Source organism: Sceloporus undulatus, chromosome 1 (genome assembly GCF_019175285.1).
Source record: "Sceloporus undulatus isolate JIND9_A2432 ecotype Alabama chromosome 1, SceUnd_v1.1, whole genome shotgun sequence".
In the NCBI taxonomy this organism is placed as follows: domain Eukaryota; kingdom Metazoa; phylum Chordata; class Lepidosauria; order Squamata; family Phrynosomatidae; genus Sceloporus; species Sceloporus undulatus.
The window spans coordinates 39,276,236-39,301,496 of record NC_056522.1 but is presented as its reverse complement, the minus strand read 5'-3'; the positions used below and the strand labels follow the sequence as shown (position 1 = coordinate 39,301,496).

Sequence of the window (25,261 nt, the reverse complement as noted above, 5' to 3'; positions counted from 1 at the left end):
TAGATATTCAAAACAAACAAAATCAAGTCCAGAAAAGGGTTGTCTTTGCGATCTTCTGAGGCTCAGAGAATATGACATGCCCAAGGCCACCCAATGGGTTTCCAGAGCCAAACAGGGATTCAAATTTTGGTCTCCACAGCTGTAGTTCAATGCTCAAACCACTACACCATGCTGTTTCTTTAAATATCTTATTAGTCAAAATTAGTATCATTCATCATCTGAACAATTTTCAGGATTAAAAATGAGATTTGCTAGCTGTTAATGGGAAGGTATTCATTTGCAAAACAAAATTCAGCTAAATGTCTGCCTTTCTAAATACACACATACACCGTATGTTCCAACTTCAACTTCAAGATTCTCCTCCTTTTCTTCCCTTCCTCCCTAATATGCAGTCTATAGTAAATACTTTTATGGATTGCCTGTATTGCTTTGACCCTTTAACTTTATTTGAAACAACATTTCTATTGTGACATGGATTTTCTGTGATAAGTATACCTCTTTTATTCATCTCAAGATTTTAATAAATCAGAGAAAAGAACCACAAATGACAGCAATAGCCCAAGTGTTTCAGTTAGGAAGAAACCAAGATTAAAATTGAGAAGGCAGTGTCCTCTATCCAATATTTGTCCCCTAGTCAATATTTTATGAAACAGCACGTCTATTGCAGATTCAATTGAATATTACATAGTCCTGTTAACATTGTTTTTCCCACCAACGGGGCTAGTGGGCTATGGCAGAATTCAGTTGCCATAAGGGGAGACATATGCCTTGTACACATTCTTTCCCTGTGTAGGTGTGGGTACAGTATCGAGGCATATTCATATCTCACTTTTCTCCACCACCTTTATCTTGATATATAAAGCATACATACAAGCACCACACCATGCCATTATGGGGAATGCAAACTCAAAGCTTACTTCATTAACTTAGGAAAGGGGAGAAGATGAAACATGGATTTATGAGTCACCTCTAGGTCTCACATTTTGACTCCTTGTTCATACAGTGATCATGGAAAGGGATGAATACATGGCACTAGATGGGGAGGGATCAATTACTGGTCTTACATGTAAAATATATGTGATGTGTGTGGACTCAGCTGTGGGAAAGGGCAGGAAAAGAATCATACATACTCAGGGACAACTCTCTCCACTCCAAGTATTCAGATAAAGGTTGTTGTATAGATAAAAACAATTACCTTCTTTTTGAAACTTCCAAGATTGTCTGTAGATTAAGGACCAGCATGTGCTTGGACCTTATACTGCCTGCTAATATTGGCAAAACCAGGCCCAGGTATTGGGCGAGTCCAGAATGCTGTGGCCAAAATTCTGACTGGGGGCAGTTATATGGAGCATATAACTCCCTTGTTAAAACAGCATCACTGACTACCAGTTCATTTCCAGGCACAATTCAAAGTGCTCGTCGTGACCTATAAAGCCCTATACAGCGTAGGTCCAGACTACCTGAAAGGCTGTATCTCCCAATATGAACCTGCCAGAGTAGTAAGATCTTCAGGGGAAGGCTTTCTCTTGGTTCCACCACCATCACAGGTTCCCTTGATGAGGACACGAGAGAAAGTCTTCTCAGCGGCTGCTCTGACCCACTAGAACTCCCTTCCACAAGAGACTAGGCTGAGGTCACTGATATTTGTCTAGCTATTTAGTACTTCCATTATCCCATCTAACTCACCTATACAAGCAAATCAGAATTTTCCATGGGTATTCTCACCCAATGGTTTTACACACACACAAAAATGTCTTGAATGTTATGATGACATCTTGCAGAAACCCCAAACTTACCTTAAATGCCAGTGTCAAGAAGTATTCCTAAGTACCACCTTCAGTCTTCTACACAGAAACAAAATAACATCATGCTAGTTCAGATTCACCTGCCAAAGGAGCCAAATTTATTTTAGAAGGGCCACACTCTTAATGTCCTTTTCCCCACTACAGTCTATTGTCAGGATAATCATGACTATCTCTGTATTAAAACTAGGCCTGAAACTGGACTGAAGCAGATCCACTGAAAGTATGAGAAATATTAGGGAGAAGTACTCACTTTTGTGATGTGCAGTAAGGAAAGTGAAGGCACTGGGGTTTGTACCAAGAAGTGATACTGGGGTGCTTTCTGCACCGCCATTTGGGAGGTCCTCCGGACGTCCCATTTTAAAAAAGGGGCGTCTCTTATAGACGCCCCTGGGCCTAGTACGGACTCCGTCCGTACAAGATGGCGCCGGCCCTTCTACATGGCCGGCGCCATCTTTGCGTATCGGACGCTGAGCGTCCGTACGCATCGCGCCGCTGAGCGTCCGTACGCATCGCACCGCTGAGTGTCCGTACGCATCGCGCCGCTTGTGACGTAGCGAGCGCGCCCCTGGCGCCTCGCTACGTTGCAAACGCGACGGAAAAAGAAGCTCCATTTTGGAGCTTCTTTTTCGGTCCGCGCGGGAGTCGGGCCGTGTGAAGGCTCCGGCTCCCCCACGGACCTACTGCCGGCGGTCTGTACCCCGCCAGAGTATCAACAAGAAATAGGATGGATGGTTTGACTATTAGATAAATATAAAAATCTGTGAGTAACTCTTAAAACCATTGTATATTTCATGACAAAAACAATTAAAGAGCAAATAAAACTGCAGTTGTTTAATGGAAAATGATACATCCAGAAAAAACTGCAATAAATAAACCCCAAATAAGGTTATTGGGAAGGAAGGCCAGCCCAGACAGTTTGCTACCAGAGTGTAAGAACTACTATTTTTACCCTCCCCACAATCCAGGTACAGACTATCTAAGGCTGGTCAAGTTATTTCAGCATCTGTGGGTTTTTTTAAATTCCAATTTTGCACTTTGGTTAGAAAATCCTATGTGGCTCTCCCACTCCTTTGAGGCAAGAATGCATCAGTAATGAATGAAACACTGGGGAATTTGTTACCTTTTTATGACATCCCAAATCAGCTACTTGAGATGGGTGCTTTGTTCTAACTGATGGTAGCATTTGCTCTGATATAAAAAGGAAAAAGTTCTTCCTTTTTGCTATGATCTCCTTCTTCTAGATGTTATCATAGAAGCTCAATTCACTTTCCTGGAAGCACTGACCTCCCTCTATTCTCTCGTCCATCCAGCCTTTAAAGTGAACACAAAGTTATGTCTGCTGGAAATTTGTTAGTTCTTGTTACATGCCCCTATGCTTTACTCGCGACTTATCCATGGTCACATAAAAATCCATAATTTTGGCCCCAAAACCTGACTTCAACTTATAGATGAGGTCAACTTATAGTCGAGTCTATATGGTACATTTCTATGCCGTGAGCTGAAAGAAGGATGCATACAATTATAATCTATTAAAGAGTTTTTAAGGAAGTACAGTATTTTAAAAGCAAGTAAAGCAAAATCATTTATTTCAGAAAATATTTACATTAATAACAAAATGACATATCTGAAATGATAGAAAAACTTATCAGACTACATAGAACTTTATAAGAATGTCCAATGATATTTTACTTCAATTTATGCAATATAATGATCTATGTAAACTAAGTTCAGATTTCTCAGGACACAGATGTCTATTTACTATAACATTTCAAATGGATAGCTAATACTCAGACTGGAATAGTATCAGTTTGCATTAAGAAAACCAAAGCACATATGAATACAATGAATACAGTTTTTAAACTAGAGATGCCAAATACACAGAAGAAAGAGACTAATAGCCTAATCTGAGGGATGTTTACATACAGTCAAATAGTATCATCACAGTCCTAAGCACTATGTCATTGAACTCAGTGAGACTTACATCTGAGTAAATTTGCTAAGGATCACAATTTAATTTTTTTGATAATGTCTTGAAGGGCCATTTAAATCAAACATATAATAATTAATTTTGAGGATTGGGTCCATTTCATTTCTGGATAGGCATTTAAACCATGAGGTCACTCTCCAAAAATCCTTCAGGTTTCAAACAATATTTTTTTATTTCCTTAAACCCATAAACAAATTTTAGCAAGGCAGGAATGAGAATGAGAAAGGTAACAGCAATAAATTAACAGTATTACATCACTTTCTTCTGTATAGCATAATATATTTGTTGCTCATTTAAAAATTGATTTACTACTTCATTGTTCTGAAAAGCACAAAAATTAAATGTTCATACCTGGGTTTCTAATGCATTGTGCCTGGAGCCGGGATAACAAGCGACTTGTTATTTAGAAATGCATTTCAATAAGTATGAATAAGCTGTGATGCTTCTTAATGTTAATATGGAATAGTAGGATAATTACTCTAATATTAAAGAATGACTTTTTGGGAACCTAATTTACAAACCTTGAGTGCTTCAATAAAGTGGTATCCACTGGGGTTTGGTTCCTGGACTCCCTGTGGATTCCCATGTCCCATTAAACACAATTGTGTAGTAAAATGGTGCACCTGATATAAAATGGCAACATAAAGTTTTGTTTTTTGGATAGTAGCTTTGAACAATCAGGAAGATAGGCAAGGTTTTCTCTACAAACTCATAATGATATGTGAAATAACTCCATGAACTCTGAAGTTTGCCTCTTACACATTGGCTGGCTATATGTTTATTGTTGGTTCTACAGATCAGAAAAGTTTGTGCTAAATGAAACGTGTTTATAGATATTTGTGAGTTTTTTGGGGCTATGTGGCCACGTTCTAGAAGAGTTTATTCTTAATGTTTAGCCTTTAAGGCAGGAATGGGAATCTTGCACCACTCCAGAAGATGAACTTTAACTTTCAATGTTCCTAACTTTTGGCAATGGTAGTGGGCTGTTGGAGCCTGCAGTACAACAACATCTATAGGGCCACATGGTTCTTACCCTGGCTTTAGGGTGTCACAATATTCCTTTTTTATATGGATCTTGTTATGGTCAGGAACTTTAAACTAACGCACACTTGTACCTTTCTTCTGTTCAGTGTGGCCATAAGGAAATCAGAAACATTTTATTTTAATTAACCACAATTTTTTATTATTTCCAAGAATGGACATATGTTGTTGAACTAAGCAATGTTTTGTTCTCCTATGACACTCCAAGGACCATAAAGACTGTCAAAAAGAAAACAAGAGGGGGGGGGAGGATGTGGGGGGGATCTAGAAGTGGCTGGAAATTCCACTTTTGAAAGGTGATTTTTTAAAAAAGCTAAAGAGCATGGGGTGGGTGCGGGCGAATCTTGAAGTCTGTTAAAAGCTGAATGGCTACCCCTGCGGGTTATTCAAACAGTGATAATAATCCTGGTAGAATGCGGATTGAAAATTTATTGTTCACATGCACCCAAGCAAATTTGGGAGGGGGGAGGGCTGCCAAAACTCCCCACTTAAACTGGGTTAATTGATCTCACACTTTTTTCTGAGTTTTCTTAAATGATTTGACTTGTCAGCTATGTGAATAACCAATGGAAATAGATCAGGGATAAACCAGGGTAAAACTCTGCATGCCTCGAACGTGTTTCAAATATATTTGCATCATCAACTCCATCATTATTCACAGTGCTATCAGGTGTGAGCAACAGAACATGCAGACATGCACATAGATGTTCTGATAAAAAATAGTGTGAACAAAACTGGAATATATGTGAAAGATTATTCACATAGGGGTGGAACAGACAGGCATGAAAAAGTGGCCCAATTCCACTCCAGCTTGGAAATGGGTTGGAACTGCAGTATGCATGGCTCACTTCCAAGGGAAGCTGTAGACACAGGGGCCAACTGGCACTGCCAGGAGTCAGACTATCCCAGTTCCTTTTTGTTCCAGTCCTAAGGACCTGAGTGCGGCTTTGTAATGGCTTCCAGCCACTTTGGAGGTGTGCGTCGTTTAAGGTGCATGCCTCCAAAGTGGCCGGAAGCCACTTCATTTGGCCCATCTGTTGGAGCCCTCTGTCATACTAAAAAAAAGTCCCATGAAAGCTTCCATGAGAGCCAATTTAGCTTTTAGTTTTGACCAGGTTTTGGGCAATTCAGAGACTACCGTGGCTGAACACAACAAAAACAGCTTGGGTGGGAGGGAATAAGTTGGCTAAGAGATATATTTTGCCTGCTTATGCCCTAAAATGTGAATGATTTCTGATTAAAAATTATTAAGTGAAATTTAGGATTTCATTTTCCTCTTCTGCTCTTCTCTCTGTCCAACAAATCTACCTTACAGGGTTGTTCTACCCCTGTGGAGCCAATCCAAGTATGTGGAAGGAGGCTGTAAGTGAGGAAGAATTATTCAGCCTGGATGGGGAATCCTTTTGGGACATAAGCCCAGTATTTGGAGATACCACTCCTTGCTAAATGCTTTTTCCTTAGACTAAGGAATTTGAATTCAGCAGAACTCAGTTCTGTACAGACATTTCATAATCAAACTTTCCCTTATTCACTACTCAAAAATAAAAGAAAATGTGTTTATGTAAACTGTCCTTTAGGTTAGATTAGGACTGGGCGCAAATGGGAAACAAGTCAGGATTCTGATGTGCCTTAGAATCTGAGGAAGGAGGTATGCGTGGAATTTACAGTTTCAGGTTTCCATCCAGCACCTAAATCAGGAGTTTACAACTGAGGTGTTTTTCATTAAATAGCCCTAATTTTTGCAAGCAAAAAACTTAGGCACATAAACCTATCCTTATGCTAGTTCCCTTTCAGGAAATGTTTGATTCCCTGGAAGGTAGAAAGTGGGAAAGGAGCAGGAATTCTTCTTCTTCTTCTTCTTCTTCTTCTTCTTCTTCTTCTTTAGAATTAGTTTCCAAGTTCTCTTCTATGTCTTCCTTCCCCCAGCCCACAGGGAGAAAAAAGCTTCCTGCAAAGAACAGTGGAAAAACTAAGAACCTTAGTATCTCTTCTCTTAGACAAAATGTGGCACCAAAGGCAGAAAGGAATTCATCATCTTTCAAAGCACAATTTTGTATAGAAAATGTGATAACTTATTTGGTAAAACTGAAAAGTGGAATGTATCACTTTCATTTTTCACTCTTTCTATATAGAACTGAACAACTTAATTTGTGCTGGGAGAGGATCTGAGGACAATTAAACAAAATGAACTTTGAGGTAATCTAAAGGGTGTTAGGGGTGGAAATTCATGATACGCTCATCCCACCTCTGTCCATCTCCAGGGTTTTTATCAAATCTCTGTTGAATTCAGCTTAGATGCTGCTGCTGTTGTTGGTCTTGACTTTCTTCTGGTGGAAAAATCTGAAAGGAAGAGATTTTTTAAAAATAATACCAATAAAAAACACTTGGCTGACCTTGAGATATTCCTGCTGCTCTTGTTAGTTTACTGGATTCAGGAGCTTTCTCCAACTGGTAGATTAAACTTTCTTCCATACATAATTTATTATTACTGTAGTTTTGTATACCCAGTACCTAATGGAGAAACCGTAAGCTCCAGTAGTTTGTAAAGGTTTATATGCATATTAATATGACATTTTAATGTGTGTCCTGGTGAATATTATGAAGTGTAGTGTAGTGGAAGCATCCTATGCATGCAATTCTTAGATTTGCCAGTATAGTCTATTGCAGACTAGTAGGTGCAGTCATAGAATAGCCATAGAAACTAGATTTTAACCCACTCCCCTAAAGTCTAAAGAAGATTGAATTCTTGTGATATAGAACCTTGGGTGTTGCTGGGGTTTGGCAGTTATTGTCATCTCTCCACGTCCACACATTCTATTCATTTTGGGGAAGAGGGCTCTTTGTAATGATTTCTCTTCCAAAGGTTGTTTTTCAAAAAACAGGAGTGAGCCTGGCCCTGCTCACACCATCTCTTCAGTGTTTTAAAGGCACCCTGGTGAACGCCACAGCTCATTTCTGCTCAAAGACAGATGTTTGGGGAGCAGTGTTGTCACCCTGCCTTGGGGTATCACCTGGTGTGGCCAGAACCTCCTGTATTCCTCCAGTGATGCCCTTGCTAAGACAATCTCTATCAACTTAAATCAAAAGGCTTATCTGTCTGACAGTTGCTAACCTGATGCTTATGAGAATCCAACAAGCATGGCATGTGTGCAATATCGCCCTCGCATTCATTGATAGCCTCTGTTCAGTTACAGCCCCATCAGTGTGTAATGAAGTTGCCCCAATATGCATTACTTTACATTAATTTACAATAAATGACACATGCCATTTTATTACAGACAATGAATAAGCCGCTCTGATAGCCTTTTGGCTGAAGAGTGGGGTAATAATAATAATAATAATAATAATAATAATAATAATAATATAGCAAAAACAGCACCATCTGGGAATAAGAGGGAAGTGTAAGCCATGGGGAAAGGGTTTTTTTTTTAAGAATTAGAAAATTCTGTAAGGATGTGTGACTGCAGAAGCCTGGTAATGATTGAGCATGATCACAATTAACTGGGGAATCGGAATGGAAGATCTGAGCAGAAGAGGAATAGCCTGCAATATCCTTAAAAAGCCCATGGCTAGGTGGCTGAACATCTGAGTACACAATGCAGCATTTTGGCACAGTTGATGTGAAAGAGCCTGCAATTCTAACTGACCATCTAGATGCAGTGAGATAAGGGATGTGAATGAACAAATTTAGGCTCAATCTAGACAAGTCAGAGGTACTGTCAATAAGCAGGGAATCTGCCCCAAGCTTTATCCTACACCTGTTCCAAATGCACAGATTGGGAGTGTACTTTGATCCAGAGGTACTCGTGGAAGGTCAGCTAGAAGATGTGGCCAAAATTACTTTAGTCCAGCTTTGGTACACCAGCTGCTCCTTTTCTTGCAAAAAGAAGATCTCACCACATTGACACAGTTCTTAACCATTTCTCACTTAGATTATTATAGTATCCTTGCAAATCCCAGCTAGTACAAAATGTACCAGCTAGGCTTTGGTCATGAATATGATTTGAGACCACACTGTATTGGATCAAGAAGTTTCTCTTTGTTTCTGAGCACAATTTGTGCTACTGCTTTTTACAGTCTATTTTCACATGAAGCCGGTTGTTATAGTTATCATAAGAGTTCCTTTGGTGGTTGGTTGGTTCAAGGGTTAATTTTCTAAGCTGTGCAATTTCCTTCCACAGGGCATGAGGCTGGCCAAATCTGCTCTCCTTTTGCTAGAAGGTCAATTGGTTGTGGTGTGTGCTTTATTTTTTATCTTTATCTTTTTAAAGGATTTTAATTTTTCTTTAAAAATGTAATAATATAGCTGATTCAGATCTGTTTCAACTTTTTCATCATCAGGTTTTTAGCTTTACTAGATTTATCTTTGTTGTAAACCACCTTGGGAGCCATGTTGGAAAAGTGAGATATTAAATAGATATATTTCTGTCACAGTGACCCTCCCAAAGACCTCATGGACTACCTCAAATTAAAACAAAAAAGAAAGGAATTAGCCAGAATAAAAGTGAGTATTTGTGGCTGCTAAATGAGGGAAAGGCTATAAGTTTTAAAGTTTGATTGCCCCTCTTGGAGGCTTCCAGGAGAGCAAATTCATTGTCTTTTGGGCTGGAGAGTCTGGGAAGTTGGAGGTACCTCAAGACAATGTCTTTTCAGTAATAGCCCCATGACTATGGAACTTGTGCCTTAGGGAGATAAGATTGAGTCTTTCCTTTTTTCTTCTTCTTTACTTTAGATTGGCAGCAGTCTATTATTTTCCACCACACTTTTAATACTATATAGTGTTTCAGTGCACTTCAATTTTAATGTTAAAGTAGTTGCCAAATTTTATTGTATTGTCTTTGTTCCAGAGTTTTGTGTTTTTTGACTTTATAATCACATCAGTTATATATCATTGTGGGAGTCTTGTAAGTGGTACTTATAGGTTAAATAAATAACTGTTGCTTGTATAACATTCATGAGTATAAATTTGTTAATATGTTAGGGGAGCAGAGAAGTGAAGGAGAAGGCTGTTGCTTTGACTGATGGATTATCCCATCTGCCAAAACATTAGTGGCTCTCTAACCACTATGGTTGTGAAATGCATTAAGAGATGCAAGCAGGATTATTATTGCTGTGGCACCACTTTTGTTTGCTTCAGGGAAACACTTCATAAGGGGTAGGCAAATGAAAGCATATCATAAGCACTGGCTAAATAAAAGCAAACAAAGCATTGCATATGTATATTGGTCACAACAAAGGATGGCTATTTTGGGTGGGATGAAGATTGAAAGAATAATAATTTAAGACAGGAAGAGGAATTGGGTATTGATACATTACAAGAGAAAGTGGATGAATAAGATATTGTAGTTATAAAGAATAATGTTTAAGTGGAGTACCTGAAGGTTTTTAATGCTTTTATGTTAACTCTTAGCAAAAGGCAAACTTTTTTTCTATCAGATTGGGCCTGGCAAAAGAAAGAACCTTGAAGGAGATAGTCATATCACTTTTTAGTAGAGTTATATTCTATGTTTACATGAGAGTTTCAAAGGACAGCATTTTGTGAAGAATCACAAATTCCTGAGCATCATCTTGTAATTGATATTTCTGAGTTTTGAATGGTGGGCTTATATTATGACCTTTGCTGTATAGAGTAGAAGGGGAACTTTTTGACCTGGGGCAATTTTCAATTTGGATGGAGTCTTTCAGGTGCACTCCAGCAATGGGTGCGGCTAAAGCAAAGTGAACATGACTAAATTCAATTCTTAGCAATATTTGCATTTCACACAAAATCTTTTTGATTTTAAATACTTAGTAAACTCAGCAGTGGAAATCTTGGGAAAGGCATATGAGCTAATTTCTGTTCGTCAGACTCCTTGAGGGCCCCATAGACTCTTGAGAATGTCCCAAATAAACTTTAAAAAATCCAAACCAGAAGTGACCATAAATCCAGTACTTTTTTTTAAAGAGATATTTTAAAATGTTACAGGAGAGGTCATTCACCCCTTTTTATGGGCCAAAAAAGGATGATCCAGGAAGTCTCAGGGAGCAAAACCATATTCAGCTAGCCACCTACTGCATTTTCTTAACACCTTCTCTAATCTCTTGTTTCCAATCACTAATTAGAGATAATATATCCTCTAACATATCACAGATGAAAACCAGGACACATGTGACCAAGAAATATAAGACTGTGGCCAAGATGGCAAAAGTTATGAATGTGGAAGAACACACAAGCTAGGAGAAGCTACAATGCTTTTGCCTGAGCTGACTGACAAGGACAAGAACAGAGAGAAACTGAGGCATTTTAAAAGCAGCTGGAAAAGTGGGATGGCAAAGGATTAATAGGGACTGTCCCTGCAAAATTGGGACACTTGGAGGTGAAACACATGGGCAAAATAAACCAGCTTCAAGTCGCTTTGAAGACAGGGCATTTAGGCAACACACGAAGTGAAAGCGGGTGGAAAGTGGAATGAAGCTGAGCTCTGGTGCTAAAAACCAGAGCAAAAAGAAGCCTCAATACTCAGATTTAGGGATGAAACAGACCACCCCTCTGGAGTGGTGTCACGCCACTCCTTTCCTCATCGGATTAGGAACACGGCAACCGCATGCTGCTGTTCCAATCCAGCACTTTGCCAGCGTTAAAACGAGCAGCAAAATGCAGATCCTTTTGGTGCCAGCAAAAAGGTGTTGCTGCAGCAGCAGCTTTTTGGCCCTCCTTTGGTGCAGTGTGTCTAAACACGGCACCAACGGAGCACCGTACCACCCCCACTGTGCAGTTAGGCATGTGGTGTGAAGCTGGTGTGGCAGTGGCATGGGGATGGCCAGCTTGCGTACATCACACCCCCATACCAGCATGTAACACTGGTCTGTTTAGCCCCTTCATGCGGAAAATGCGGATCTTTGCTTCTGCATATAAACATCCCAGTGCTAGCACAGGCCTGCGGTAAACCAAAAAAATAAAATAAAAATGAAAGTGTGACAACTCCAATGGATGTAATTAAAACAGGAAGGCATGCATGAGGGGGCATCCATGATTGTGCTTTGCCAATGTATCACTGGGCACACCAATGTCCTGTACCAGCGGTGTATCACATGCGCAACTGTGTGGCTGATCAAAGGGGCAGCCATCCAACAGAATGGCATCTGGGTGAGATGTGGGAGGCAATTCAAGGTCACAGATGTTGTGTGATGTGGTGGTGTACATGCGTGGTGGGGAAGTGACAAAAATAATAACAATGCAGCTTGATACTGTGCTGTGCAGAATGTCTGTGGGTGTTCAGTCCACCTTAGGAGTAGGCCATGTGGACAGCAGGGTTTCAACCCACTTTCAGAAAACGTAGAAGCTATGCTCTGGCCCCTGGAAGGTATGCAACAGTGGAAGCTGGCAGTCCAGATGGAACCCCTGTAGTCATATGCAAATTGCAGGCCAGAGGTTCCTTATCACTAGATTTGGCCTTTTGATTTCAAGGAGATTCATCCTGGGTGAAAGCAATTTTCACTGCTTTTTCCTTTCTTCTGCCATCTCCATTGGCATCTCTTTATTGATCCATAGGATTCTTCAACACTCTGGAGCAGATTTCTAGGGGAGGACTAGTGCTAGGTATAGTAGTAAATCTTCCCTTATGTTTCTGTGAACAGAAACATAGGAATTCAGGATCCAAGACAAAATGCATTTAAAGAAATACAGCTCCATAAATATGTTTACCATGTAACAGAGTGAAATGCTCATCTTTCTAATGGTAAAAAAAAAAAGCAAAGATTCATTTTAAAGCAAAAGTTGTGTAACACACATTTTGACTTGTCAGTACAAACCTGTTTTTTTTTTAAAAAATATAGTTATAGAAAAATGCAGAAGGAAAGCTGAAGAATACATTAACTAGGCAATGTCATAATATATGTGTAAATGATGCCATGCAATTGAAAAGAAATAGATTAATCTTCCCAATTTGTACATACATGACTTATCCATATCGTGAAATTAGCTATTCTGGAGACAAAATAATGATTTCAGCATAGAATTATTTGATTTCTTTTATCAAACCTGAATGACCCTGATATTAAAATGACCAATATACTAGTCCTAATCATGTAAGACCATGATTTACACGATTCTTAGTTCCACCCTTTTGCAGCAAAACAGATTGTCTCCGATATTTCACAGTTAAGAGATGAATATAGAATCTCATTCCACAATGGAGTATCTCCTGACAAATATCACAGAAACATTTCATATTGTCAAAACTGAACTAAAGAATGTTCATTCATTTAGGTTTACAGTGGATTTTGAAGTGTTTAGAACTAGCTTATGTATTGTAATTTAAGTTGAAAATAAATGTTAAATATGAATTTGAACTCCATTCTGAGCTAGAAAATATTGGAGTGCAACAAAAGAGAACAAACTTAAAAAGTAGCAGTGCCAAGGTCATTCTGTCTCCTTTGATCATGGAGTAATATTTAAAATAAACTCAATAATGCCTTGTCTTCAACTGTGTATTTCAGTGACCATGTATATATGTTTTATTTTACTATATATCTGTGTACATATAGTGAATAATTTTTCTTTTAAAATTCTGGGTTTAAAGCATTTGAAATAGTTTAATTTATCTAAAACAACTACAGGTACAATAATCTCCTAAGGTTTTTCTTAAATAAAGCACAATGTATCCAGCAGACTGGAACACTTTATAATGTATCAAATCAAAATATAATTAGGATGAACATAAATTGAATATTTCTGGTATTTAGAAAATTAATCAAAGGGTTTATTTGCAGAAAGGGAAGTTACACATTTCTACTATTCGATATAAGAATGAATAGATGCATAGATAGGTAGACAGGAGTAGAGTATGCTTTTGTTAAGGGTATGGCTGAAAACCTGAAGAAATATTTCTACACTGCAACTTTTTGTTGAAGGCAAACTTTTTGTTCAGTGTTACTCAAATGTATTGCACTTACTGATGTAGTGATTCTTCTATTTATTTGAATAGGGCTTGAGGAAGGGATATACCTGGAATTTTATTTTTATAGTGCTAAATCCAGTTGCTAGTCCCAACTGGAACTGAATCATTGAATAAATAGGACATACACAAGAATAAATTTAATAAATACAATTTACATACCGGTAGGTCTATTTTAGTTGAGATAGCTAATTGGATTCGGGCAATAATCTCTTTGTTAAAGTAGATGTATCTGTTTCTTTGGTCTGCATTCTACTGTGAAAAGGATTCTCGATTAGCTAACTGAATAATGTATCTCCCATTAATCTTCTGGTTAGAACTATTTACAGGTCTCTCTCAGTTCTAATCAGGGATTCACAAGAGCAACTTGGTGGTCAACAATAAACATCCTCATTTGCCTTTACTCAGAGAAACAAGCAACTTAGGCCTATAGTGAATGTCCTGCTTTTTCCAACTTCCAAAATGGATCTAATTCTCCCCAATGATAAAACAACACATTTTTAAAAAAATGATACCAGAGTTTCTTTCAGTACTCACGCATAACCCACTCAATTTGATTATGTAAAGAAGATTGTACTCCTTGGTATGAATATAATTATTATTCTTATTTAGAATGTAAAAATGGCAATCTAGTGCTTTTAGGAATACTATGCACTGATATTTCTTATTAAATCAGAATTTTCCACTATAGATCTGATTGTTGGACTAACTCATTTTATAAAATATATTTTACACATTTAATTTATTTATCAAACAAAGTTGTATAGGTCTTTTAGGTCATAGCTAACAATACAGTTCTTATCAGTGCCAGCCAACAGGCCTAAATGTAATCCAGTACATCTGAAGGACTCCAGATTGAAGAAGGCTGCCTTAACCAATCATTTACTTATTTGAATGCACCGAATATTTACAACATGTCTTTTCTATACGCTGTATCTTTTCTATTTCACTGTAGCATTGTCCATGCTCAATCCAAAAGCATGTCTGCCATTGATCAGTCTTACAAGACTGCTTGGCTTTCACTTTCAGCATCATTGGCTCCTATTTATATCTAAAAGCAAGGCTTTAAATGTAGTATAATAAATTTCTACTACTGTTTTGTATACTGGACATTCATTTATTACTTTCAGGATACAAAACAGAAATTGTGAAGTCAAAGGCTTTCACAGCTGGCATCCATAGTTTTTTATGGGTCTTTCAGGCTATGAGGCCATGTACTAGAAGAGTTAATTCCTGACGTTTCGCCAGCAGCTGTGGCTGGCATCTTCAGTTAATGTTTTCCATAACAAGTTCTGTTCATGCATGCCAGGATTGTGCCCATTTGTGTCTATCAAGATAGTCACTGGTTCTTACGTGAAGATATTTTTCAAGGTCCTTCCATTTCTGTTCATTTTCTTTCACAGCAATTGGTATAATTGGCATTCCTGTTTTTATTAAGTATGGCAAACATCTCTTGACTCACAATCCAGTATTACCCAGTAGGCCTCTAATGTAATAAACATTAATCAGTCATCTGTAATATAGTAAATATTTGCCAGATACTTTCGTACTTCCATGGGGATATTATTAACCCGGCCATCTTTTAGCCACTCCTTGATGGGATCTAATGAAGAGATGAAAACAAATGGACCTAAGTGATTTGAAATAGCAATTTAAATCTTAGTCCATCTTCTGTATTCCCAACTGGCTGGGGTTACTAGAAATGCAAACCTAATACCTATGAATGCTTCTAAACCCACACTTACAGTGGCTAGGAAACTGTTAAGGTCTAAAGTCCCAAGCAAGGCAGCTGCAACAGAATCAGGCACAGTAGACTTGCTGATGAGAAGTCTGGTGATCAGCAGTCTGGAAACAATCCTCAGGCAGAGTGGTTGACTGATCAGCTGGCTCATGAGTTAGCTGAATGGAAAAGCGGAGTGGAAAGGGGAGGTGAGCGACTCAGACAACAGCAAGCCTGGAGCCCTTTCCATGATGCCACACACAAATGTTGATTGCAGCAATACATGATATGACCAGAATAAAGTTGCTCTAGATCATGGATAAAGCAGGACATTCCTCCCGGGCTAGGAGAATGTTTGATGAAAACTGCCTGAAAAGATTACATTATTTCTTTTTGACTCTTTAAAAACCCACTATTTCAATTTAAATTGATATGCATTAGGAATGTTAGTTTGTAAATGCATTCTTTTGAATTTTTCAACCTATACTCATCCTTTGGTCTCTTTATACTCCGTCAAAAGTAGCATAGTTAGCTTAGAGACTGATAATGTCTTCATTTTGAGCAAAGACAAAATCATGCTTTGTGTAAAGTTTCTGCTGAGCTCTAAAGGCGTGTTTTATTTGTTTGTTTGTTTGTTTATTATGGTATTTATACCATAAATATCAGAGCAGCTTACAATTATTATTTTTAATAAGTATTTAGACTGCGTCAGGCTTTCACCTTTTTAATGTTGCTATAAAACAGTTATGCTGTGTGAGCTGGGTTCAGTTCTGAGTCAAACCCATTTCCACACTGGCAGTATTAGTCTGATTTCAGAAATGTTCTTCCCAGTTTGCATGAATGTAAATCAATCAGAATAGCCTCTGGAGCCTTCAAAGCCCCTATGGCCCATTGGTCTTATTTTATAAACCACTGTGCTCAAGTCTATTTGAAGTTTGTCACTATTGACTCCTGATCAATAATATACCCAAAGTTGGAGTTTATAATGGAAAAGCATACAAATTATAAACTTAGCCAATACAGTATATTCAAACCCAGTGTCTTATATATAACCTTCCCAGAAAAACCTACTAGGTAACATTCCAATGTGAATTCTGATACAGTGAACAAGGTTTGCACTGGACTGAGAACTTGAAAAATAAAACAAATTAATTTAGTTAATCCCTGAGCAGTATGACATTTCATAACTTGGAAACATATTTTATGTTCTTATACAGTATTAGTTTGCATGATGCATTTTGTGCTTTTTAGATGTCCCAATGAAAGTATAGCTCCTTTGTATAATTTTGGAATTTGTTATATTTTGGTGGGTGGCCAACATGACTAACCCTAATATATTTTGTGAATCTTACATTAATTATATATATGATCAATATACAGTGGGACCTTGTTATCCACTGGGGTTTTGTTCCAGGTTCCTGCATGGATAATGCAATCCATGGATACGCAAGTCACATTAAATATAATGGCAGAGCAAAATGGTGTCCCTTATATAAAATGGAAAATCAAGGTTTGCTATTTGAAATTTGTACTTTAAAATATTTTCAAGCCACAGATGCTTGAATCCATGGATAAAAAAATCCATGGACAAGGAGGGCCGACTGTATGCCTAGCTCCATTGGCTTCCAGTGGAGCTTCAAAACCTTGCACAATGTATTTTGTGCTTCCTATTTGTTCAGAGGATGTTTGCCATTGCTTTCCCCTGAGGCTGAGAGCTGTTTACAGTAGGAGTACTTCTGGACTCGTCCCTGCAGTTGTCATGTCAAGTAGATGCGATGGCCAGAAGTGCTTGCTACCAACTTTGGTTGATACGCCAACTGCGACCCTACCTGGACCAAAGGGATCTTGAAACGGTGGTACATGCTCTGGTAACCTCTCGCCTAGACTTCTGTAATGTGCTCTACTTGGGGCTACCCTTGTACCAAGTTCAGAAGCTTCAGTTAGTACAAAATATGGAGCCAGACTCATCACTGGTTCCTCGAGATTTGACCATATAACACCTATATTAAAAGATCTTCACTGGCTCCCTATCAGCTTCTGGGCACAATACAAGGTGTTGGTTATTACCTATAAAGCCCTACATTTCTTGGGTCGGCGACCTCATTGGAGGTATTTAGGAAAGCACTTAAAACCGAGATTTTTCGCCAAGCATATCCTGATATAATATACCGACCGACTACCCCCTTGAATCAGACACTGTGCGATTTACTGATTGTATTGTTAATAGCTAATTGTTAATTGATAATTACATGTTGGATATTTTAATGTTAGAGAATTTTAGTGCATATACTGTGTTTTTACTTAGTCTGTAACCCCGCTTCGATCCAACCGGGAGAGGTAGGGAAACATAAATAAATTATTATTATTATTATTATTATTATTATTATTATTATTATTATGTAATGCGCCCAAGGTCACCAGTGGGTTTCATGGCTGAATGGGAACTGAACCCTGGTCTCCAGAGTCATAGTCCAATGCTCAAACCGCTATGCCATGTATTCTCTAATTGAGATTAGAGCTGCATTAGATTAGGATAAGAAATTTATTTTCTTTAAAGTACAGTTGGCCTTCCACATGTGTGGCTTTGAATTTTGAGGATTTGATTATTCACAGTTTTGATTAATATGTTTTCTCTGAGAATCTCTAGATCCTCCAATGCAACTCTGCCAGAAGTTGACCATAGCTTTGTGTTGGAGAACCTAAATGTTCCTAGAGAAAACACTTCTCTAGGCATTTGTAGGCCATCCAGTATGATTCTATGATCAACCTCTGGCAGATGTTGTCCACAGAATTGCACTGGAGGACCTGGAAATTCCTAGAGAGGTTTTTTTCCTTGGGTAACAAGAATAGTGGTTTTTTTATTTGCTGTTTCCCCATATTCATGGGGTCCTTCACCCCTAACCCCAGGGAACGTGGAGGGATTACTCTAAATCAATCAGTTGTCTTGTTAAAAATAACCTTTAGAATATTTGTCTATACGTAATTTAAAGTTTATCTGCCAGATTAAACCCCCAGTAGTCAAACTCTCTGGGCTGCATGTGTTTATGATTGTATGGAAAATGTTGAGTGTGAGGTGTCAGTATATGTTTTCTGGATGTGTGGGACTATAGAGGCTTTTACCATCTCAATAGCACTTTTAGGAGCAATTGAAATTGGAGGGATCACTATAATGCCATATAAAATTTTGTTTTGCAGCAATCAAGACACGAAGGGCTATAATTACTACAGCAAGAATAAATAATTGGTATTAGTAATTAACAGTAAACATCCCCTTTTGACCTAGTTCATTTTTATAGCCTACAGTATCTGTTTTGCACAATAAGGGCCGGATATGCTCTTAACTGAATGTTGTTGTTTTTAATTGTACAGATTTTGCATATTTAGGCTTAATATGTCATTGCTATGTCAAACTGGTTGTAGTTGTTTTGCTTTGCTTTTAATTTTTTATTTTATTGCCTGGAGGTCTGTTGACTGTAATAAAGGTTTGATTGATTGATATAATGCCATATAATTGTATATACACATATATGTAACTCCAGTTTACATGATATTCACTCCACATTGCTGGGCATTTAAGTGAGCTGTAAAATATTTCAGCACTGCCATCACAGTATCCTAGTATCTCTTCTTCACTTGCTTTCTCCTCCTTGTAATCAGACTGTGTGATCATTGACTAAAGAGATGTTACAAATGCAGGGAGATTTTTTTAAAAACTTTTTTCTTGGAGCTCCAGATGCTAATGCTATAAAATTAATTGGTTTAACATGCAAAATTATGTATAAGTTAAAACTCTCACTAGGCTAGTAGAACTATTTTTAATAGTTCTCCAGGCTATCATTTCTTGGGCTGTGATTGTCACCATACTTGATTATCAGTAATTAATTCCCATTGTTTCCTTGATTATTTATTTATTTATTATTCAATTTATATCCAGATTTTTTTCAATGTGGGATCTAAGGCAATTCACACATAGATTTCAAAAAGTACAGTTTAAAAGCAATTATTTAAAAAAATTATTTTGAAATAGCTTATTAAAATGAAACTAATTTAAAACAATATAAAAGCATTTAAACGACCAATGAGAATAAAAGTACAGTACACAGCCCAGTTAAAAGAACCTTCTGTATAACCAGTTAATTGCTAACAGTCAGTTTAAATAAAAGTTAAACAAATTGCTATGAATGCATAGTGTGGAAAATTGTAAAGAATGTATTATTTAGTGTACTAATATTCTCAGTCTTGCATTTAAATGCACGCAGGCAAATTATAGGATTTCAGATCCTTTTAACTGGACATTTTGTCAGTTACTTGTTGGTTAATTGCCATCTGATTGTCAGAGTTGTATTTCATTCACCTCATTCATGTGATATACTTGCATATCATATGCATTGTGAAGTAACACACATGCTGTCTCCGTTTCTGATCTACTTTATGATGCACTGTGTGCTAGTAAGTCGATTATGCAGATCAACTGCTTTTATCTTGGACTGCTACTAATGGAGTTCTTTAAAGATAAAGCTATGGGTTCTGCACTGGGAGAAAGGTGAGATATAAAGTAAAATAAAAATAGCTGTAAAATGAAATCTTAAAAATGTGGTGAGTGTGTTCAGTCAGGGCAAACAGTCTTTCATGAGAACTCAGTTCCACCCTATAGCCAAATGACTCCATTATTTTGCAACTCTAAAGAATATTTGGAAAAACATATTACAGTGCGCCCGTGTCATACGCGGGCACGCTTTAAGCGGACTTGAGCGTAGGCGCTCAAGCCGCAGGGTGTGTGCGGGGCGGAAGGGGCAGTGCGCCCCATTCAATTGAATGGGCGTGCACGCCCGTTGTGCCCCGCGCCGCCGCACTGCCGCACCGCCATGCACGAGCCCCATTGTTTCCAATGGGGCTTGAGCATAGGCAGAATTCGCCTTATGTAGAGGGATCCGGAATGGATCCCCGCGTAAGGCGAGGGCTGACTGTATGAATAAGTACAAATTAGATGTAATAAAGTCATTACTTTGAGGAGGGGGAAGGAGAGGGGGAAAATATATGTTGTTGCTGTTTTAAACCTAGGCTGCCTCCACACTGCAGAAATAATCCTGTCTGACACCACTTTAACTGCCATGGCTCCATGCTATGGAATTCTGGGGAGCTCTGGTGCCACAAGCAACTACAATTCCCAGAATTCCATAGCATGGAGCCATGGCTGTTAAAGTGGTGTCAAATCAGATTATTTCTGCAATGTAGAGACAACCACAGATTATTTGAATAATTTACTTGTATTTTTTATAGAAACAGTGGGATTTAGTTCTATAATTTCACTTCATATTTTTACTCTTCTTACTTTCCTATTTGGTGAACAGGAACAATTCAGAAAAGTTTCATTACACCATACGTATGTTCCTAGATGTAGGTCTGTACTGTACTGTACTGAACTGAGAGATGGAGCTACAGTTAATGGCCATATGATTCCATGTGCTTATAATAGGAAGTTCAGAAAAGTCAATTACAGCAAAAATGTTAGAATTTTGATTATTATTATTAGAATCTAGTTATTTCTGTGTTTTAAAAACATTTTCAACTAGTCACTAGATACAATTGTTAAAAACAATATTGCAATTCTTCGGCCCATTCACACTACCTTTTATCCCGGTTCTGAAATCGATTCTTCCATGTGAAGTTCATATTGGGCCCAATTCTGTCACAATCCATGTCAAGGCTTGCACAAGGAAATGCCCCTTAGTGTGGGGTATCGAGATTCGGGCTAAAATCTGTCTTTTCTGAAAAGGCCCGGGTTCTGTGAAATATGAACTTGCTCTCGATCATGATCGGGGAAAATTCAGGGAGGAATTAAGGTCAGAGGGCAGGCAGAGGTCAAAGCATTCCCTCCTCTCATTGAAGGGGAGGGGGAGGAGGAGGAGGAGGAGGAAAGAGCCGAAGGAAAAAGGGGAATCTGGAGGCAAAGGGTGACAGGAGGCTAAAAGGGGAAATCAGGGTGACTGATGAGGGCTGCAAAGGGCTGTCAGAAGGAGAGCGGGGGGGGGGGGGGGGGGGGCATAATAGTGAGAAGTGATGGAGGAGGAGGAGAAGATGAAGGAGCCGTGAGAAGAAGGGAGCCATGGAGGGGTTCTGTAACGGAGCAGGAGGAGGAGTGAAAGAGCCAGGGCAGCTCAGAGGGAGGGGAGGTTGGAAGGAAAGAGGAGAGGAGGATTGCCAAGGGAAATTGGGCTGCAGGGCCAAGCCGGAGGAGGGATGTAGGGAACTCAGTCGTAGAAGGAGCCTCTTTTATTTTGACAATCTCATGCGCGATGGTTTTGGGTGACATGTCTGTGTGGCTGCTTGTGCTACTTTCATTTCCTCTTGCTCCTGGATTATTATTATTATTTTATTATTATTAGTTTATATGCAGATGCTACAGTCAGAATCTCTGCGCTGCATTTCCTTTTATTTCCAATTGATTCCATGGTCAACTGGAACTGACAGGTCACTCGCTCTCAGCCTCAGTGTAAGGCAATGGCAGCCCCCTACGAGAATGTAGAAGGAGGAAAAGGGTCAGTTCAGTTCAGGCATAGGCAGCACATGAAACGGAGCTCCCATCAGCCCTCCCCCCCTTTATTTTTTATAATTATTTTTGACAAAATATGCACATGTTTTTTCCTGAGGCAGATATATAGATGGATAGACGTGGCTAGCAGCTTGTTTCCCTTTTCCTTTTATTTTGCTCGCTACCAGCAGGAGATGTTGCAAAGGGAAAGATTGCGAATGAAAGCTACAATTCGAATGTTACATTTGTTGCTCTGTCAATTTGACAAATTGGCAAAATGATACATGCTTTTGCTACTGTCTCTAAAGAATTCAGGGGTAGCCCTGATTGCTTTAAGAGCAAAAAAGAATGCAGGGCAATCACATCCTTTCTGACATTTCCGAGGTGAGGAATTTATATATTATTATTATTATTATTATTTATTTTAATTATTATTATTACCTGTGTACGAGGCATTCTGGGTGGCAAGGAGCTGGGGATACAGGATGCATTAGCTGCATTATGAGGTGAAAATGGGGGCCAAGGGCAGATCATAACCGCACTGACCCAAATGCCTACAACACACACACATACACATACACACACACACAAGAGGTTTTTAAATGCACAAAGGTGGTTACAGACCGCCTCTTTGAGACGGGCTGCACCCGCCCCTTTCCCTGCCGGATCAGGGCCTGAGCTGCCAGAACGGCAGCCTGAGCCCCGATCCGCCGCTTTCAGGCTGTGGGGAAGCAGCAAAACGCCGCTTCCCCGCAGCTGAAAAGGGGTGTCCGTGGGGCTTCAAGCCCCAAGGACCCCCGCGGAGGCAGGGAGGGGGAGAAAGGGGCTGCTTGGCCCCTTTCTCCCTTGCTTCGCTGGCGCAACCGTTGAAGGTGCCCAGCGAAGCAAGCGGTGCCGCGACAGAAGGAGCTCCAACGGGCCCTTCTTGGTCGCGGGAAGGGCGCCTAGGCGCCCTGCCGCGGATGAGGACGTCACGTCCGCGTCACCCCGTCTAGAGGCAGCGCGGCCATGACGTCTCACGGCGGCGGCCATATGGAAGGGCCGCCGCCGTTTAGTGCGTGACGAGCACGCACTAGGGTTAGGGTGGTGCGGAAGCACCGCCCTTTTAACCCTAGTGCGTGCTCGTCACGCACTAAAGGCCGGTCTGTAACTGGCCAAATGTGCACATGTGGTGCATTTTGTGCCGGGCTCTTAAAAAAAAAGGAGGGGGAAAAGCATACTTCTGCATGCCCCAATGAGGTTGCAGACGTCACTCTGCTATGATTGCTTGATTGACAGCAGGCGGCTTCATGTTAAACCCAATTTCTGAAGAAGGCATTTGGGTTAAAATGCCCCACATTTGTGTAATGGCATTTGCTAATGGAGAGATTCGGGAGCCCCCCCCCCGAATCTGCCCAGTTCCTTCCAGAGCAAAACCGCCTGGGAATAGGGCCTTGTAAACTTTGAGAAGAAATTAGGGAGATTTGGTTCTGCTAACAGAAACTTGCATGATCTAAAACAAGGAGAATCTACTGTATTATATGCAAGGTTGCATTCTGCAATAACTGGCATTTCACAACCATAACCAAAACATTTATGATACTTCTTGGTACATATTGGAATTGTGTAAGAGAACAGTGTGCAGGGCTCCATTTGTTGGAGAAATTTGCTACCCAATGTTCAGAGTGAACTCACCGTCCCTCCCTCTCTCCTTCCCTTCCCACGGTTCCTTCCTCCTTCCCTCGGTTCTTCCTTCCTTCCTTCCTTCCTTCCTTCCTTCCTTCTTTCCTTCCTTCCTTCCTTCCTTCCTTCCTTCCTTCCTTCCTTCCCTTTGTCCCCCTCCATCATAACTTGGCAACAATTTGAAGAAACACTTGCACTCAGTGTCTGGGTTGGAGGGCTATTACAACGGGAGCACTTATTGTAGGGATTATCACACTGCAAGTCACAATGGTTCTTGTTCAATGTTCTTAGGGGCCATCATGCAAATTAGTGCAAATGGAAATTCACAGTATAATAGTAAAGCACCAAATAACTTAATTTTGTTTATTTATTGGTTATATTCTCTGAAAAAATTATCTGTTTACTGCCCCTTTTTAAAAGATAGGTTTCTCATTTAGAATCAGTGTAGTATCAAGAGTAGAATGCTGGACTGGAGGAAGAAAACAAGTAACATGACACTTATCGGATAAACTTGATCCCGTAACATGCATCTAGGATGTAGGCTCAGGTCTACCAAAGTTCATCCTACAACTTCTTTCTTTCAGTTAGTTCAAAGGTGCTACAAGACCCCTTTACATACTGGCTCAGTTCTGTCAACCTAACATGGCTCACATGTTGTTGTCAAGATCAAAAGTGTGCAACTGAAACTGGAAACAACATGTAATTTAATGCTGAGACACTTTTGCTTGACCCTAAATCCTTTGGCAATAATGTCTTGTAAGATTCCATGTTGTGCTCCTGCTCTCTAACATCTCCATGAGGTACACCAGGGTTTCCACTGCAGTATCTGCAAGATTTGATGACATGTATACCCTTATGGCAATTCTCCATTCAAAATCCCAGGGACAGTAGGGGAATGGATGAAGACCGAAAAGAAAAAGAGAAGAGAAGAAAAACTTAGCCCCGACAAGACAGAAAACTTATCACCAAACAAACCATCTATTTTTGTCCCAAATGTTTGTTACTCCATTTTAATACCAAAGAAAACAGTGCATTGAAACATAGGGTGAAGCAGGCAGGCTAAAGGAGTGGTCTGCAGCCACTCTGGCCACGATTGCTCTGGGACTGTGGCAATCTGCACACTGGTCCCAAGCTAGCTGCTGCCGCAGTCCTAAATACACTACTGGCAGGAGAGGCTTTTTGTTGCTCCTTTTCAGGCGGCTTTGGCCACATTAGCTGGTCCCAGAGCAGCTTCTGGCCACTTCAGGGGCATTCCTTGTTTGAAACACTATGCCCACAAAGTGCCTGGAGGCACTTTATTTGGCCCATCTGCTTCCAGCCATAGAAATCTTATTGTTTTCCTTCTGGCTGCTGCAGAACTGAAATAACTGCCTGGTGGAAGATGGGAGATTTAAATCTAGAAAAAATTGTGAGCAAGAGTTTGGAATACAGGAGACTTGAAAAACTGTCTGACAATAGCAATAGTATTTACATTTCTGTACTGCTTCATACTGAACTAAGCAGTTTACAAAATGTAAGCTATTTTCTCAACAAGCTGGGGTACTCATTTTAGTGGACCTATGGAAGGATTGCATGGCA

General features: G+C 39.5%; 1 protein-coding gene and 1 long non-coding RNA gene across 7 annotated transcripts in view; one reads left to right on the top strand and one right to left on the bottom strand.

The window, feature by feature from the left end:
* The window catches only part of ESRRG (estrogen related receptor gamma), a 612,697-nt gene that overhangs the window by 17,354 nt on the left and 570,082 nt on the right, over positions 1–25,261 (top strand). The window lies entirely within an intron of this gene.
* LOC121918917 overlaps positions 3,365–25,261 on the bottom strand; it is a 27,843-nt gene continuing 5,946 nt past the window's right edge. Inside the window, exons 2-3 of the long non-coding RNA XR_006101342.1 lie at positions 7,079–7,173; positions 3,365–6,781 (exon numbers count right to left, since the gene is read on the bottom strand). This is a non-coding gene — a long non-coding RNA (uncharacterized LOC121918917). The remainder of the gene's footprint in view (positions 6,782–7,078; positions 7,174–25,261) is intronic.